The following is an 11,980-nucleotide window of genomic DNA, read 5'->3' as shown; positions in this document are numbered from 1 at the left end:
GGCTTAGTGGGTTAAGCCTCTGCCTTCTGCTCAGGTCATGATCACCCGATCACATGATCAGGTCCTGGGATCAAACTCCGCATCAGACTCTCTGCTCAGTGGGGAGACTTCTTCCCCACCCCACCCCAAATGACCCCGCCTGCCTCTCTGCCTACTTGCCATCTTTGTCTGTCAAATAAACTAGTAAAATCTTTAAAAAAAAAAAAAAAAAAAGTAACAGAGCAGAAATCCCCAATAAAATTTTAGAAATTCAAATGCAGCAAAAGTATAAAAAAATAAAAAAGAATAATACATCCCAGCAGAGTGGGATTTATTCTAGGTTTGCAATGGAGGTTTGATACTCAAAAATCAATCATTGTTATCTACCACATTAACAGGTCAAAGAAGAAAAGTCATATGATCATATCAATTGACTTAGAGAAAGCTTTTGACAAAATTAAAAACCCACCCATCATAAAAACTTTCAGTAAACTAGGAAGAGAGAAGAACTTCCTTAATATCATAAAGAGCATCTACCAAAAAACCCTATAGCTAACATCAAAGATAATGGTAAAATGCTGAATGCTTTCCCTCTGAAATCAGGAATAAAACAAGGATATATGCTTTTACCACTCTCTTATTGAACATATTACTGGAAGTTCTAGTCACTGTAATAAGGCAAGAAAAATAAATTAAAAGTGTATCTATTGGCAAATAATAAACAAATTTGTCTTTACTCACAGAAGACATGATTGGCTGTGTAGATAATTCCAAGGAATCTACAAAAAAAAAAAAAATCTCAGAACTAATAAGTGAATTCAGCAAGATCACAGAATGCAAGATTGACACATAACAACTAACTACACTACTATATACTGGTAACAAAAAAGTAGAAAACAGGGCCAAAAACACAAACCACTTATAATTACTCCAAAAAAATAAAATAAAATTCAATTATTATGTATAAACCTAACAAAACACATACATAATCTACACGATAATAATCACAAAATGTTGATCAAAGATCTAAATACTTGGAGAAATATACTGTGTTCATGGATTAGAAGTTTCAACATAGTAAAGATGTCAATTCTTCCTCATTTGTTCTACAGTTTAACACAACTTCTATCAAAATCTTAGTAAGATGTTTCACATAAATATACAAGTGTATTCTGAAATGTGTGCAAAAATAAAAGAGACATAAGATAACCCAAAGAACTTTGTACAAAGAAAAATAAAGTGTGAGTGAACACTTCACAGGTTTACTATATTGTTACAGTAAACAAGATAATGTGGCACTGATGGAGAGAAAGATACATAGCTCAGTAGAACAGAACAGAGAAATCAGAATTATATGCGAGCGAATATGATCAATTAATTTATGACCAAGGCATAAATAACCGGTACTGAAATAATTAAACTTTTACAGTCAAAAGCATGAAATTTGACTGAAACTTACATCTTATTAAAAAAAAACCTCAAAATGGATTATGGACTTAATTAAATGTAAAACATAAAACTACAGAACTTCTAGGGAAAAAAAAATCACTGATTTTCACAATTCCTTAGGACTAGGTAAAGAGTCTTTAGACTTGACACCAAAACTCACATGCGCATGCATACAAACAAACACATAAAGGATTTTAATATGTTAGTTTTATCTCTGGCTATAAGGTTAGTCCTTTTTATTTTGGCCAAGGTAAAGTGTTTTACAGGTACCAGGATCACAGATCCTTGAGCCCTGAGGGAGACTAAACCTTCCTCACACAACGCTGGTACCTGAACACCTAGTGTCTTCAATTTCAAAGCTATCATAGCCTAGAAATGACTGCCAAAAAGTGCATGAAAATATGGCAGAATGAATCAGTGAGAATGATAACAATTCATGGATTTTACCATTTTGAGCACTTAAATATGTGCATATGAATGGAAGAGTATCCTAGATGTTTGTGAATCCGGTGGTCCCCAAACTTTGGTCACCAAAAAACACCCTCTTATTTTTTCAACAACGCACTCTTTGTCTCCTGAGGCTAATAACCATGAATTATTGAGGGCTTAATATGTGCCTGTTATCATGATAAGCACTTTATAAATGTGATCTCATTTGATATTTTAAAAATTACAAGACCAATATTATCAATCATGATTACATATTGAGGAAACATGTCCATTGAGGCTGAGTAACCTGAAATCACACAGCCAGTGGAACTAGGATTCGAATTCAGGTCTAGCTGATTTCAAAGTCAAAGCTTCTTACCTCTATGATATACCACCTCCCTATGCTAAAATATATAAACATATAGTATTAGATAGAACCATATGCAATTTGCTGTCTTTCTAGGTCAAAACTGTCAAATATCTTCAATTTTATATAATTCAATTTAATGATTAATTCCTTCCCCCATTCTATTAATCATGAGAAAACCACAGTTACTATACTGAGCCAATATCATTTCAGACAAAAACAAAGGACTCTTCTTTATTTAGCCTATGTACCCCTGACACAGTTTTCATTACTAGCTATGACTTCAATTAGGCTATATGAAATACTGAAACAGCTCAAGGACTCCAGTTCTGCACTCAGGTTGGGAACCACACTGATCCACCTAACTCCCCAGGCCCTTCTTTCTATAGGTACTGAACAGAAGCCAAGATGACAGACCTAGCAAGTGACAGCACAGGGTTAGAGCCACGCCTCTGATTTCTACTTCATCCAGAGTAACACATCTCTGCGTTAGGATAGCATCTCAGGTCTGCACATTTAAGTAAATGCAGTTTACCAATAACAATCCCTGGAGCAATTGTTTGCTGAGATAGCTATATATACACAGGATATAAACAGACTCTAGAACTCTGAGTTTTCTTAGCTCTTTTCCAACTCTGCTAAGAAAGTGGGACAGAGAATGGAATGCTTGCCTATTTCTATTTAGATGAAGCGAGAACAATATTTCACAGTGCATATTTCTTCATAATTCCAGCTCATTTGCTCATTCATTAAATGCAAATTTTTAAAAAAGCCAGCAAGTTGAGAAAGTAGGAAGATAGTAAATTTAAAAAGGACTATTAATTGAACATCACATAAGGTAGGAGTGCAGCTGGGTTCCCAGGGAGCTGGTTGGGATGGAACAGCTTTCTTGCTATTTGGATGGAGTTGCACAGGACGAACAAGTCTCCCCTGCCTTTTGTGAATTTCTTTCCTTTTTTTTTTTTTTTTTTTTTTCCAGGAGTCATCTGTTTGGTGTGAAGTCTACTGTGAAATGTGATTCAGGAGCAAGAAGATGCCCATTATAGATTGCCTGGAATACTGAGTTTACCTCGAGAGAACTTTGGAAGGTATTTTCAGTAAGTAGGAGATAGAGCAGTGACAGCTGAAAAGAAACTATAGATTTTAAGACATAAAGTACCTCAATTTATTAGTGGTAACATTTCTAAAAGTCACAATAACTACTTTACTTGGGTTTTAACAGGTCAAATATGTGGCTTTCTTCAAGTGCTTGTTACTCATTGACAAAATCTCCTCATCAATTAGCAGCCATTGACCTATCAATCACAGAGCACTTCAGTGCTAAACCTGGCGTTTAGCAAGCCAGGCAGCACCCACAATTCAGAGTCTCTTCTCCTGGCCCTCTGAAATAAGTGTGTTCTAGCTTTGCGCAGTGGCAGTATCGTAGCCAATGAGGTTTATCCGAGGCACGATTATTGCTAATTGAAATAAGTGTGTTCTGAGGATTATACTCTAATATCTTATGTTTTTACAGTACCTTTCTCCGGGGAATTGCAAAGGGCTTATAGACTTTAACTCTAATCCTCACAAATAGTTCCACGAATAAAGTAAGAAGACTGGAATTGTTCTAAAATTTTTTCTGAGAAGACAAAGCATCAGAGGAAAAATTTAGCCATCTGTATCTCAGTAAATATTTTCCAGTGAGGAGAGCAGCTAGTCTAGTGGCAATAACCAGAGTTCCAGTCCCATCTGTGGCCCCATGCCTCTCCACAACCAAAGATTAGTCTCCTAATTGTCTTCTCTTCTTCAGCTGAACAGAGAGTTAAGGTCTGCTATCAAATAAGACAGACCCCTAGTATTTATGGGGCCTGGAGCACAATACAAATGGACATCCCCAGATGCTCTGCTCTTCCTACTCTCCATGGTAGAAAGGGCTTCACGTGGATGCTTGTGGACAGCCCACTATGTGTATCTACCCTCCCAAATGCCTCTCAGTCACCCCTGTGGCCTAGGATGGAAAGCCTTGGGCCTTCAGGGTCTTGAGTATCCAAAGTACAGTCAGAAGGAATGCAGGCTTTGACCATTAAGACTCTTGCCCTTTAAGGAAGCATAAGGCTGGGAAAAACAGTAGGGTCAGAGTGGAGCCCTCCAAAATGCCAGACCCTAGACAAGGATCCAGTTGCCCAGGTCTCAGAGGTGATGAAGACTGTGATGCCTGTCCCAGAATTCCCGTGTGACTGAAAGACTTGTAGTTGCTGGGAATGCTGTAACTCACAGCCCTCAACCTCAGCTGCCAGCACTCTCCTGCTCTTTTCCCCCCAGGAGTGTCCCAGGCTGAAGAACGTTGCCTCAGATAAGTCACACCCTGTTCCCATATCCAGTGGCTGATTGACAGAAGTGTATAAAGTTCCGGGTCCCTCATTTCAACTGTGGAAAACTCTGAAGAACCATCCCAGACTCCGAGCTTCCTCACAGGTTTAGCTGAGGCCTTTACTGAGTCTGTACCATAGCCAATTTCTCTTGTGCCCAATCCTGCTTCCTTTCCTTCCCCCAACGTCTCCTGCACACCGTCTCCTTCTCAGAATCTGTTTCTTGGGGAAACTGATCTTCAACAAACAGTGATACTAGAAGCCCTCCGCCCCCTTCCAAAAATGAATAAAAAATGTTTTTAAAAACTCATGAAAAATAATCAATTAATTAATGTTATTCTTATGCTTTGTTTTATACAAAGCTAAAATGGGATTTACCTCAGTGTTGATTTAATCAAACTCTACTTCTCTACGTGTTTACTTACTCAGCATAATTTTTGTCCTTAAAGAACTGAGGAAGGAGGCAAGTCATTTGAGGCAAGAGGACTAAGAAAAAAAAAGGTCTCCTTCACAACCAAAGATCAAACAAAAAGTTAAAACATTTCTGTTGTTGCAGTCAAAACAAAGGGAAATACAAGGTTCTCTCTTTCACAGAGCTTTGTTCTAACAGAGACCATTAGAGGACACATTCCTGGAATTCTGCAAGTACTCCTAATCATTTAGAAACCCCAATTCATCTATTTTCAAAATGCATGGATATTTTCTGAGATTTACTGAACAGTGAGAGGAGCAGGATCTATTCTTCCTAGAAGAAGGAAACGCACAATGTCCAAATGAATTCTGCTCAGCCACCTGCTAGCTATGGCAATCAAATAACATGACCTGAGAAGAAAGAGCTGGAAGTCTAATCTTAAGAAGAACACGTGTTTGGCTCTTCTGCTCATTTAGCATCTTCATCTCTTACCTCCTTAAAAAAAAAGAAGATCTATCTAATGTCAAAAGAGGATGATGGTTCGTGTTCCTGGAACTGAGACAAAAGGTTAATTCACCAAGCAAAGGTAACAAAGTAGTGGTTAGCAGTCAAACAAAGAATTGGCAGAGAGAGCCTAGAGCCCTCATCTGTCCTTGTGGCAGAAGGACAAAGATTTCCTAAGGAGGCACAGTAAGAAATACGTAGTCAGGAAATGCACTTCCTAATTTAATATCTACACTGTCCATACTTTTATATCTTCAAATTTGGACATGCTACTATATGATCTAATAGATGCTCTTCTAACAGGGGAAAACAATTGAATTCAGTAATATCCCAGGAAACGCTGGATGTTTAAAGTTTCATAGCTTCTCTTCTTACAGGATACTTCTTGAAATCTGCTTTTTAGATCTTAATTGATAATTCTTATCTTCTCCAAGAAAAGTAGAACACGGACAGAATAAAGTTTCAGCAGATACATTCAATATACAACCATGCCCCAATGGACAGAGCTGCTGAATACCTAAAATTTAAACTTGGAAACAGTAAATTTGGTGGTAACAGGTAAGAGAGGAAGAAGGAAAAGTTACGACAAAGACTTTCTTCACTGAGCCAAATGACTAGGAGGACAAGGGTCCACCTGGATACCCATGGAGTTGGAAAGATTTATATATACTTTTCCCAAATTTTTACATTTGAGTGTGGAGGAGCTATCTGCTCCTTAGGAAGCCCTAAAGTAGCGGGCCATATTGTGATAGCAAATGATACGAAGATAATAATAGTTAATATTTACTACTTTCCTGTAAGAATCTGTGTGCTAGGTACTTTATATTCTCAACAACTCTGTGAAGGAAGTGAAGTTATCCCTATATTATAGATGAAGAAAATGAAAGTCAGAGAATTAGATAATTTCTCCAAGATCACAAAGCTTATGGAGTCAGGATTTAACCTTAAGTCTGTCCCTCTAAATCTCTCTGTTTCCCACTATGACTAAGTCTCTATAATCCTGAAATCAGTGGTCAGCATTTTAGTTGACAGTTTGAGGTGAATAATTTCTGGGATCATTAAATCATTATTTGTGCATTTGCTCTGCTCTTTCTTTCTGTGACAGTTTACTCTGCAGAATAAGTAAAAAAAGATCTCTGTGTATGTAATTATCAGATCACCTATGATCCCAACCTGGCAATCTTAGTGAGGTAAACAGATACCAGATGTGCTTATGGAATCCTGAACAATCTGGGTATACATGTGCCCATGTCTCTGTGCCCTTGGCTCAACATTTGAGGGGCTGTGACTGTTTTCAGTTGTGATATCACTTACCTCTCATGAGTGGTATATGGTCAGCAAAGATGATCACCAATAAATATTCCCATCTTTATAGGCATGTGCCCATGAAGAGTTCAAGACTACATCTGGGCTACCTGTGTGTTTTGTGTTGACCAACAGTATGTGACAGAAGTGATTCATGCTGTTTGAATTCTAGACCCAGGCCTCAAGAAACCAGGCAGCTTCTCCTTCCACTTGTGTTTAGAACCCTGAGCTACTACGTAATGAAGCTCAGTTATTCTAGTGGGCACACCACTTGTAAAGAGGAGTCCAACCCAATAATCAGTATGAATCAGCATGTGTGTAAACAAACCACCATGTACCATCAAGCCCCAGAAGAATGCAGTCATATAGGTGAGACCACCTGACACTATGTAGAGCAGAAAATATGGATCAGCTGAGCCCAGCCGACCCACAAAACTCTAATAAATTATGGTTATTGTTTCAAGTCCCTAAGTTTTTTATGTAGTAACAGGTCATTGATATAGGTGGGCCTACCAAGGTTATTGTTCCAAAATAAGCAACAAAGCTAAACTCTGTCTTCCAGTAACTGGCTTCTAGAATACATCCTCTAAGTTCTACAGGCAACACCAACTGCCAACTGAAGGTAGGTGGTAAAAGGGAGACAGACCATTCTGTATTAGTTTCTCCATTAGTTTCTGGATAACCTAGCTTGTTCAGCAGAGGCACTACAGGCCCTCTGGATCAATTGGTCATTCAGCTCTCTCCTATAAACCAACATTTCCCTCAGTCCTTTGCATAAAAGAAGAAAACCAAGAATATCATTTCAAAGCTATGGATCTCAAATCTCAAAAATCTCAGATCTCACAAATAAGCTTGAAGTCTAGCTCCATAAAGCCCAACTACTGAGCTATCCTTGTTGGCCTTAGGGCCCCCTTCAAACTCTCTCCAGACAGCAGTTCTACATCCCAGCATTAATTTGCAAGAAATTTCCACTTCCTCTTATACACTTTTCTGCAGGAGGCAGAATCTCACTGCCTCCATGAGAAGGAGGAAATGTTCTTCCCTAGGTTCCCAATATGCACCACGAGTAACATATTCCTCAACCAAGTGTTTCATTCAAGGACAATATTTGCCCTTAGACCTACTTGCCACCAATGGTGTGTAAGAGTTCCTTCAATTTCTCAGTGTCACTTCATTCAGAGCCCTTTTATAGTTTCTTTCCCCATTAAAATGAAAACACTAACCCAAAAGGATACATGCACCCCTATGATTATGACAGCATTACTTGCAAGACAAGTTATGGAAGCAACCTAAGAGTTCACTGATAGATGCATGGATAAAGAAGATATGGTATATATTCATAAAATAGAATATTGCTCGGCCATAAAAAAGAACAAAATCTTGCCATTCATGACAATAGGGATGGTTCTAGAAGGTATTATGCTAAGTGGGATAAGTCAGACACAGAAAGACAAGTACGATATGATTTCATTTACATGTGGCATCTAAAGAACAAAATAAATTAACAAACAACAGAAACAGACTCCTAGAGAACAAACTGGTGGCTGGTGGTTACCAGAGGAAAGCAAAGTGTTGGCATGGGTGATATAAGTAAAGGAGATTAAGAGGTACAAACTTCCAGATATAAAATAAGTAAGTCATAGGAATAAAAAGTATCACAGAGAATGTAGTTGATAACTACATTGCAATAACTTTGTACAGTGACAGTTGGTAACTACGCTTACCATGGTAAGCATTTCATAAGGTATACAATTATCAAACCACTAAGTTGTACACGCAAAACTAATCTTGTAAGCCAACTATATTTCAGTTTTAAAAACATATAGCTATCATGACTAGTAATAACTTTTCCATTACCCCAAACAAACAAAAAATTTCTTTCCCCGTTGTATGGATTTAAGAAGGTTTATTTTTTACCTTCTTCGGATCGTATTTTGGTTTAATAAATTCACAAACTGATAAATATTCATTATACAGGAAAACAGTATCTAAAAAATGGATGAGCTTGCAGAAAATATGAAACTCATTCTAGAGAGAGTAAATTAACCAGTGGAATTTAGAAACAGACAGAAGAAAGGAAGGCTGCATTGCAGGGGAATTAAACTCAAGGTTTAGTAATCACTGGATTGCTGTCTTCATGATGGTGGACTGCCTTGGAAATGGTACTAAAAAAGGGTGAGGGGAGTAAGAAGGGAACTGCCTTGGTAGAAAATCCAAAAAGAGTCAGAAAGAGATGACTTTACAACACAAGATAAAAAGGCCAAAGGACAGAGCAAAAGGCTAGTCTTGAGAATAAATTAAAAGAGGAAATTAGAGTGGGAAAGCCCACTCCATGAGTCTGAGAAACAGTGTTCTTGGTAATAGCTCTTAAAAATAGTCCAGAGTTACTTAAACAGAAATACTGTGATGACAGGATTTTATTTTTTGTGGGAGTTTTTTTATTGTTATTTAAACATTTGAGGTTTATTGAGTTAGTTAAATTTTAGTAAAGATCATCTTTTTTTTAATTAAAAAGAAAAAGAACTCCCTTTTCTATACTGATAAACTACTTCATTATGTCACAGGGTTCAGAACCCTATGATCATGGCTCTTTACTCCACAAGGTTATTGGAGGCCTATCAGAAGGGAGATGGTCAAAAAAGAGAAAACTCATCTTCTGAAACTCATATAGTCATGGGAGGGATAAGCCATGCATATCCTCTTTCCATTTGACCCTCAAGATATTAATTGGCTGTGGGCCTATAGCAAAATGCCCCTGGTCATCTTCTCCTCCTTCTCCTCTGCTGCTTCTTAGTTCTTACCCTCCACCCTGCTTTGATACCTCTGAGTGCACTTTTGACTCACAGTTTCCATGTATTTCAGCAAACTTTGATTTAATTATTTGTGTTGTATCATGGACTGCAAAAATATCCATAATTCATCATTTTCTGGAAAAAATCCATGTCTTCCTTTGAAACCTCATTTTCACTTTAAAAAAAAAAAAAACCAGCATTCTCATGGAGGTATAATTTCCTTATTTAGAAAAGGATTGTCCGCTGTTTGTTAGCCAGATTCCCTAATTCACCCAAGTTAGAATATCTAACATCTACCAAACACTTCTGTGCCAGACACGATGCTCAGTGTCTTCATGACTCGTTGGGGGAGGTAGGATTATCTTCCTCAGTTCACAGCTGAAGAAGCTGAGATAATCTGATTTGTCCTGACTACACCCTAGTGAGTGGCAGAGCTAGATGCCAACCCTTTATCCCAGGGCTTCAGGGACTATGGCTTCCTGCCAGGATAGAAATAAAAGCCATAATTGATGAGACCACATCTCCTCAAACTGGATGCCAGAGTTGTTCTTACAAAATACTCTCTCATAAAGTGGTTTGAATTTCTCATCAATAACTTAATCTTAATTATCACTTGCTCAATCAATGTGTTTACTTTGAACTGTGTTGTTGATTTATAGTAACCCTAAACCTAATTCTTGAGGATGTTAGGATGGAGTATCCACTTCTCCACTACCGTTTAGGTAAGGAAGATGTTTAATGTCCAATCTCCCCTTCTCTCTCATTTCACACAGGAAAGTGAACCATGACAACTGCTTGGTTGCCCACCACCTATGAGGTTTAACAGAAGAAGCCAGAACAACCTAAATGGCACTGAGGATCACTTCCTAAATCTCCACCTCATTGAAAACAGCATTTGTGATGATATCTTCCCTTTAACTCCATTTAGTTTATTCCCTGTCCCTCTGAACCTTGCTTTCTGACCCTAGCTGGCTGATATGTTCAGAATATTTCAATATCACCTCTTGCCATTGGCTCTTGTCAGATTCAGCTAGGTGGAAGCTGGGTCAGGAGATCAGAAGCAGGAAGAGAGTGAGGGCAGGTATGTATTCCCCTGGGATGCCCTTGCTGTGCTGTGGGTTGTCTCTACTCCTCCACTATAGGCCACACTTCCTGTCAGGAAGCCCTCTGGACACAACTCCCTCAGGGCTGCCCTTACCTCCCCTTCCACTTATTCCCTCAGCCCTGACAGAATTAACCCATACTGGCATAGGGTACACACCATCCCTAGTGCTTTTCCGAAGCCATGCCCACACTCGTGAAAATAGGCTTTTCATCAAACTCCTTTCAAATTACCCAATCTTAATGTGCCATCTGTTTCCTGTCAAAATCTTGACTGATACAATATTGAAAATGTTGGCAAGAACCTAGAGCCTCACTAAAACATTACCACTCATTGACTGAATCTGATAAAGAAAAGAAGATCTATTTCTTTCTATGTAAGTAAAAACATTGAAAATATAATACAGCAGAAGGAAAAAAGACATGTTTATTTTTATAATTATCAGAAGTTAAGATGCCCTGAACTGAAATGTTGCTTGGGAATCCAAAATGTCTAATAGTATCATGCACTCTCCTTATTCTTTCTCACACTTTCGTCTTCTTGACTCAGAGTAACATAGAGGCCATCTTTCTCCAAAAGTCTGGGATCTAGTCCTTCATCTGTCACCTAATAACTCTGACCCTGACTGTAATATATATTCTCCCTAAGCCTTGGTTCCTGCTATGGACTAAGTGTTTGTGTCCCTTAATATTTTGTATGCTGAATCCCTAATTTCCAATATGATGGTATTTGAAGAGGGGGGCTCAGGGAAGTAATTGAAGTCAGATGAGGTTACAAAGGTAGAATCCCTCACGATGGGATTGGTACCCTGATAAGAAGAGACCCCCAAAGAGCTTGCTGTCTTCTCTCTCCACCACATGAAGACACAATGAGAGGTGGTTATCTGCAAACAAGGAAGAATGCTCTCACCAGAAAAAGAACCCTGTCGGATCTTAATCTCAGACTTTCTAGTCTCTAGAACTGTGAGGAAATGAATTTCTGCTGGTTGAGCCATGAAGTCTGGTATCTTGTTATGGTAGCCCACACATACTAACACAGTTCCTTCACCTTGAAACTAGAGATGATTATATTGGACCACCAGCACTGGAATGTCTGTCCCGTTTACTAGTTTTATACCCTTGGTCAGGTTAGCTAACTGTACCTCACCTGCAAAATTAGAACAATTAATAATACATCTTTGGCTTGTTGGTAGGATTAAATGAGATAAGCCAAGTAAAGTACTTAGGACAGTGTCTGGCACTTACTAAGTCTTAATTAACATTAACCATTATTATCACTGCTGCAGAGAAATTC

At 38.3% G+C, this 11,980-nt stretch overlaps 1 pseudogene; it reads left to right on the top strand.

Annotated features, from left to right (window-relative positions):
• Nucleotides 1-3,624: 3,624 nt before the first annotated feature.
• LOC125101349 (uncharacterized) lies at nucleotides 3,625-3,849 on the top strand (annotated as a pseudogene).
• Nucleotides 3,850-11,980: the final 8,131 nt, after the last annotated feature.

Source organism: Lutra lutra, chromosome 5 (assembly GCF_902655055.1).
Source record: "Lutra lutra chromosome 5, mLutLut1.2, whole genome shotgun sequence".
NCBI lineage: Eukaryota > Metazoa > Chordata > Mammalia > Carnivora > Mustelidae > Lutra > Lutra lutra.
The sequence above is the reverse complement of the archived record's forward strand: the minus strand, read 5'-3'. Positions and strand labels throughout refer to the sequence as shown.